Source organism: Pygoscelis adeliae, unplaced genomic scaffold, assembly GCF_000699105.1.
Source record: "Pygoscelis adeliae isolate BGI_AS28 unplaced genomic scaffold, ASM69910v1 Scaffold137, whole genome shotgun sequence".
Taxonomy (NCBI): Eukaryota; Metazoa; Chordata; class Aves; order Sphenisciformes; family Spheniscidae; genus Pygoscelis; species Pygoscelis adeliae.
Genome location: NW_008825099.1, coordinates 396764 through 403952, shown reverse-complemented (window position 1 = coordinate 403952; position 7189 = coordinate 396764).

The following is a 7189-nucleotide window of genomic DNA, read 5'->3' as shown; positions in this document are numbered from 1 at the left end:
ATTGAAGAGCATGTGATGAGAGCAAGTGTGCTCAGCTGATGTGTCCTACCAAAAAGAAACACCACTCAGTTTTGACATTTGGCAATGATTTTCTTTCCTTTTTTTTTTTAAACCAATCACACGGAAAGAAATAAGAGTTAGTCTCGTCCTGGTAGGCACTAAAATACTAGTACCCTGTGCCTGAAAACGTATATGTGTCTAATTCCCAAACAGAAAAACAATCCCCTCCGCCTCTACACAATATCTACAGTCCTGTGCTAAGAGTAACAAGCAAGCAAATGAGCACTGCCTGGTACATATACACATGAACTTTTAGCCAGTGAGAGGGATTATTAAATATTCACTTATTCAAAACTGAAAGTGTTCTCATCTGCCAAAAAAAAATCACAGCTTGTCCAGTTATTTGGTAGAGCTGCTTTGATTGATGGATAGCAGCAACAACATGCTTCTCCTGCCACGAAGGCACTTGCTCCCATGTGATAGCACCCTTGTAGCAGAGATCAGCACGGTGCAATCTGTATTTCTCTAAACAAAGAGACAATGTCCTGTTAAGATCACCTTGACCCCCACTCCTAAGTGTGTGGTGGGTCTTGAGAATTTAAAACTATTCTTTTATGCAGTTTTACTTAGGAAAAAGAAGCAGCTGCAACCTGTGCCCTAGGAAAGGTAGGGTCTTGCCACCAGGGCTTGCATGTGTGCTGGGCAGGCACTGGCAGGTAAACACCACTTAAATCATGGAGATTAGCATTCTGCATGTGTGCAAGTGCACATGCTGATCTGTACCCCATGCACAAGGAGATTGGATCTTACAGCGGTTCTCTGCTCTTTCACCACTCCCATCAGGAATAGAAATCTTTCCGTGTTGTCAGCTTTGGAGAATATTGAATTTTTCCTCTTTCCCAACTGGAGAAAATGTGATGGCAGCTGCCAAAATTGAGCTCCCGGTATTAACTACCTGCTTGTCTTTGTATGTGACCACTTACCAGACTGAGCAATCACAGAGGGCACCTGCAAATTTCATAGAATTGGGGGGTGGGGGAAACAAGAAAAAATCCTAAAAGCTGTGAAAGTAGAATGGACAAACAATGAATTACAAAAGATGCTGATAAGGCAGCAGCAAAAAGATTAGCCAGGCTGGTTGCAGTCAGCAACGGTGAAATGTGACACAATAAAAACTCAGTTATTGAGTTAGGACAGCCCTAGGATACCAAAGACTGAAATGAAGGAAAGCTGTGGATTGCTTTGTTCTTGAATACTGAATTTTTTTTCCGGAAGCATGAAGCATGAAATATTACAGTGATAACGGACATTGGAAAAGAAAAAAAAAACCAACCAAGGAAAAGTCTTCAGAGCTTTATTTAGGATGTACTGAAAGAGTGATTTGATTCAGTCCTAAATATCACCTGCAACAAAGCAGCCCAACAGCTATGAGTAGGATGGGACACGTTTGCCTGTGTTCACATTTCTCAGTACAGCTTTCAATTATATGTTGCTAAGGGACCAGTGCTGGTCCGGGAAAGCAAGGGAGCAACAGTACAGCTCCCCATGCTCCCTGGCCAGCTGGTGTGCTGAGGGGTCCTTCCTCCCTCAGCAAAGCCCGTCCCTGGGCGCAGAGCAACTTTGGGTGGGGGATGTGCTAGTGCCACACAAATGCAAACGGCGACACTGCTGCCCTGAAATCCAGCCCCTGCCAATGGGGATTTTAACTCTGAAAAAAGATGAACCCTCCACGGGGATCCAAGGAAGAGTTTGTTTGTGTTTTTAATTTCACCATATGGCCAGCTGCCGTTGTTTCAGGCTGTATTGCTGTAGTTAATCAGGCAGCCAGTGGCTTGAATTTTTAGTGCTGGCTGGCAGCCAGTTGCTAATATTCCAGCCCGGCATGGTCACCAGCTGTGACAGGAGCTCAAGCAGGACCTCTGTGTCCAGCCTACCTTCGTGCTACTGCTTACGTCCATCTGAATGCAAAACCACAGTAGGCATGTGGGCTTTAAAAGTGGATGTACATCATGCCACTTGAGTGAGAAATCAGTTGTATTCCCCCCGCCCCAGCTCCTTAGGTAAATACAATTCGTTTCTCATGAGGTCTGCAGAAAACCAGTGACTTCCAACAATGTCGCCTGGTACCTTTTCATCCTCAAAAGGTGTCTGCACTGTTTTGGTCTTTTTCAGAGGACCAGGCACTCAAAAATTGATATTGCCCTATTTCAAGCATAAAAAATTGAAGAATTAAAGCTAAACACTTGGGGGGTACAACATCGCTTTCAGGTAAGAGCTCTGCCCATCACTCTGCTGAACAAATAGTTTGAGCTTGTAAAAATAAATAAATAATTTCTTATTCTTCTTCATGATTGGAGGGCCAGGATGTTTAGAGAAATTGCACGGTGCCATTTTACTGCTTTGTTGTTAGCTCTTATGAAATCAGCCAGTGAACAAGTGATATTCTGGGTCTGAAGGCTGATGGACCCTTCTCCCCCAAAGCTGAAAGACTTTAGCCAGTCCTGCTTGCCACATACATAATACAGTATTGCCCATTTTATACCATCAGATCACCATGCCGTATGAAGGATATTCAGAACACAGCTCTTCCCATACTTTTGTGGGAATTAGGCACTTTTCCAGGCACATGCGATTCAGCCCTGCAGAAATCCTGGTGCTGTTTGCATGCAGAACAGGCACATACAGCTGGTCCAGTGCTTCAGCAGCCTTGCAGTGACAGCCCTGTTATTTAGCACCCATTTACTATACATCATTAATATCCAACATGTAACTTGTTCCTGCTCTCACTTCTGTATGGTTTTGATGCGTTAGACATGTGAACGGTGCTTTTCAGGGCTATGTTCAGAGCAATGCTTATGGTCTTGTTTGCTGCTGCATCAGCATAATTTGGAAACTAATAAAAATGGAGGCATTGGCTTTGCTGTCAGCAGCATGCACTTACATGGATGCTGTTGCCTGGAACGTTTTAGGGGGAAAAAAATTATTGGAAATATCTTCTATGCTGTTTTTCAGCCAGCAGAGGGGCAGGGCAGCTTTTTCTCTTGCTAGCAATGTAAGAAATCCCCATTGTAATATCTAGTGCTTATTATCCTTGTTGATAGCTTCCTGCTCCCTTGCAACCTATGAAGAAGCTGTGGCAGGAGAGCAAACACAGAGTTGCAGTGGATTGGGTTTTATTCACTGCTGAAACCTTCCCAAGTCATCTAAACCTCTATGTCAGTCGCCTTTATTCTCCTTAAAATGGAAAAAAAATATAAGCAACCTGCACCAGAACCTGTCAATGGGGAGATGCAGTAGATGCTGTGTAACCGGCATGGGCACAGGGAGAGGCAGTGTGTGGGTGTAGTGTAGCTTACTGCCTGCCGGTTACAAGAGAAAAGGGATTATTTTCCTCCTCCTCTATGGTTGAGAGAAAACAAGAGCAAACAGAGTCAGGTTTTAAAGCAGTGCATTGTGTAGCAAACTGAACAAGCAACAAAAAACGCTTTGCAAAAGTTTCTGGTGTGCCACGCCGTCAGTGGGAGGTCAGCCTCTCAGCTGAGACGCAGCACATGGCTCCTTCTGCAGGATATACTGACTTCAGCCATCTGCTTTAAGAGATTTAAATTCTAGAAAATGCCCAGCATCCCCTTCAAAAAAATAAAATCTGATCGCTTTAAATGCTCCCAAGTTATACCTTTGAAGCCCTGTCAGGTCTTTTCCATGATCTATCTCCAGAGTGGAGAGGAGGAGAGCGTGGCAAGGTCTGAGGGACATACAGAGGAACATGGAAATCCTAGAATAAAATTGCCCATCATCACTGTGACCATGTAATTTAATTGTAGAAGCTAAGACCAAAATCCTACTACAGTTAGCATTTTCAAGCACATCTTTACTGCAATATATCTTTCACATGTGCAGCCCGCCCTTAAGAGAGGCACTTTGGTTCAAAATGTTAGAAAACCTCTTAAATAAGTTTAAGCTGTTGCACTTATTCAGCCACGTGCAGATGTTTTTCTGCTGCACATTCCACCCCTATTTCCCCTTCCACCTCTGAGCAAGCCCAGACCACTGCATGTCCCCAAAAACCAGCTGAAAACACCCAAACCCACAATTACACAGTCCCACAGCCAATTACCACAAGTCAGACCAACAAGAACTAGGGAGAAAAATTAAAGCTCAAATGCCCAAAACAAGTCAAGCCACAGCTAAGCTGAATAATTTCAAGGGCAGGTCTAAAATGCACATACCAGCACAAATATTTTGATGATCTCAGTTAAGAGACTCCACCTCTCCCTCTTCAGGGCCATAAACAAAGTTAGGTCACTGGAAAAATATTTTGAACTGAAGTACCCCAGCAAGAGAATGTACTCTTCCTTGAAGCTTTAAATATTAAAGCCTTATAAAGCAAAAACATCTATAAACTGGGATAAAATCAGTATGTTAAGTAGGATTTTTTAATTTTTTTTTTTTAAAGCTAACTATGGAGAGCTTAATGTTATCCTCAGGGTGCTTTTAAGCCTGATGCTGAGACCGAAACACAGGTGATGCGCAGCTGGGCACAGCTTTTTCACCCTTTGTAGGTTGAATCCCGGCATTCACTGGAAAGCCGGAAGCAAGCTTGGAGGTGGGGACAAGGTGGCTGGTGGTGCACGGTGGCACTGCCTGCACATCACCCTGGACCAAGCGCCCATGCCACGGCTGGCAGCTGCATAAGAATTTCGGGGGGGAAGGGCTGTAATTACATTTCTGTGACAGTAATTATGTGTATTTCACACAGCTTAGCAGATGTCATGTGGTACAATAGGTGCTGTGAAGAATACTAATTTATTAAGTAATTTATAGCATAATAATTAACAGCTAATCACTTGCAAGTTAAGATGCTCTGGGAACAGACCCAATTCACAGTATGTGCTGCCTCCTTCCAGGAAATCTCGCTATTTAGACAGCGCTCCTCACCCCCACAAAGCCAGCTTCTCCACTCCAGCCCCGCAGAGCCCATGCTTGCACACACACATCTGCAGGTAATAACTGTGTACATGGCAGCAGCTCAAACAAAGAAATCAAACTCTCATGTGATATCCACAGGGTGAGTGGGGAGCCCTAAGCTGCTGCCTCTGAAGACACAAGAAATAGGATAACAGGCTTTTAGATCAGGCTAGAAGAAAAACACCATCTTTTCACAACAGAGTAGGCTTCATTTCTCTGCTCTGCCTGGTTAATCTGAAGCTGATGCAGATATATCTACACTTAATACATCCACCACACCTCCCATTGTGGCATGGCAGTGCCTAACTAGAAACTGCTTCAGCCTCGCCATGTTGTCACTGTTCATCCTCAAACCTGCATCATGGGACAGCTTAATTTAAAACTTTCAGCCCAAAAGCTGCTCAGATGCAAAGCCACAAGCTTTCCAAGCCTGCCCTTGTCATGGTCACCCCTTCCCTGCAATGCCCATTTGCTGCCTTGCTGCACGCCAGCTTGTGTGGCCTGACCTGCACCTTCTCCAGCAGCCCATCTCTGACTGATGTTGAGGGATTTGGGGTAACTCAAAGTCTCCGTACATCTGGGATGGCCGTCCCATGATCTAGGTGCTAGCATTCAGGTTTTCGAACTCGTTCTCAAAGGGCTGCCCGGGGAAGTTCAGTGGGAAATCACTGCTCAGAAGCAGCCTGAGCTTTCCAGGAGATGGGTCTTTCCCCAGTATCCCCAAGTAATTTCTTAGCCATATTTACTGCATTTTTCCACATTACAGTCACTCACTTGGATGGGTATCACCCAGGCAGTCAACAAAATACCGCTAAAAGTTTCTGCTCATATGGTAAAAAACAACTTTCTCCAGGAGGGATTGTCCTCAGTTTGTGGTTATATTACAGCCTCACCAGCCTAGTGCCATTTAAACCACTGCATTAAAGCCACATTTCCACTTTTCCCTCCGTGCAGCAAAGCCCCAGAAGCGTGTGCCACTGCTTGGTGGGGAACAAGGAGCCATTTCCACCACAGAGCATCACGCCAGCCCTTGCAAAGAGGCGTGTTTTGGTCAGGGCACTGATCAGAGGAAGATCCTCATCCTTGACTGGCATGACCCTATGCAGCTCAGTCCCAGCTGTAGGTGCCAGAACATCAGCCCCACATAGTTTGGTTTGCTGTGCAAAGAAACCCCTTCCCTGCTCCCACCGGTGATGGCCTGAAGCAGGAGACTTTCAACCCCTTCATCGTATATTTTCACTTAACTGTGGGTTGTCCTCAGTCCTCACCCTGGTACTTAACTTCTGTTTGAGCATCTCAGAACTTGCTCTCAGCCATATCTGCTGTCAGTGAACTCCACTGCCCCATTTCACATGGTAAAAAAAAAAAAAAAAATTCCTTTATGAGTTTCAAGTTTGCCTTTGCAGATTGCTTTCAGGGAGCATCCCCTCATTCCTGCACCATGAGACAAGCAGTTAGGATACATATCACTACCACAGTCTTTTATTTCTTTCCCCTTTAAACTAAGCTGCACCAATCCCTAAGCTTTTCATCTAGGGGCACCTCCAAGCCATAATCATTTTCATCACCCACCCAGTCCCACGACTGCCTGCATTTTTGAACAGCAGCAATAAGCTGAAGCCATTTTGCTGTTTCTCTTGGGCTTCAGCCTTTGGTTTTGTTTCAGTTGTCTGCAATGCAAGCAGAGGCAACTCGCTTACGAGCCTTGCCTGCCTGCAGCTTATTCCTGCCCTCCTGTGTGGTCGTGGGGCTCGCTGGAGCCTCCACACCCTCCTTCACTGCAAGGGATTGCTTAGGAAATCCCATATGTACATTGCATGTAAAGGTCATGGCCAGGAAAGGTTCAGTTTGGCAGAGAATGCCTCGTACAATGGACTGGTGGGAGATGTGGTGGTCGGAGGCCGTCTTGGGCTTAGCGACCATGAAATGGTAGAATTCTCAATTCTCGGTGAAGTAAGGAGGGGAGGCAGCAAAATTGCTACCATGGACTTCCGGAGGGCGGACTTTGGCCTGTTCAGGACGCTGGTTGAGAGAGTCCCTTGGGAGACAGTCCTGAAGGGCAAAGGGGTCCAGGAAGGCTGGACGATCTTCAAGAAGGAAGTCTTAAAGGCGCAGGAGCAGGCTGTCCCTGTACGCCGCAAGAAGAACGGGCGGGGAAGACGACCGGCCTGGCTGAACGGGGAGCTTTTGCTGGGACTCAGGAAAAAAAGGAGAGTTTACC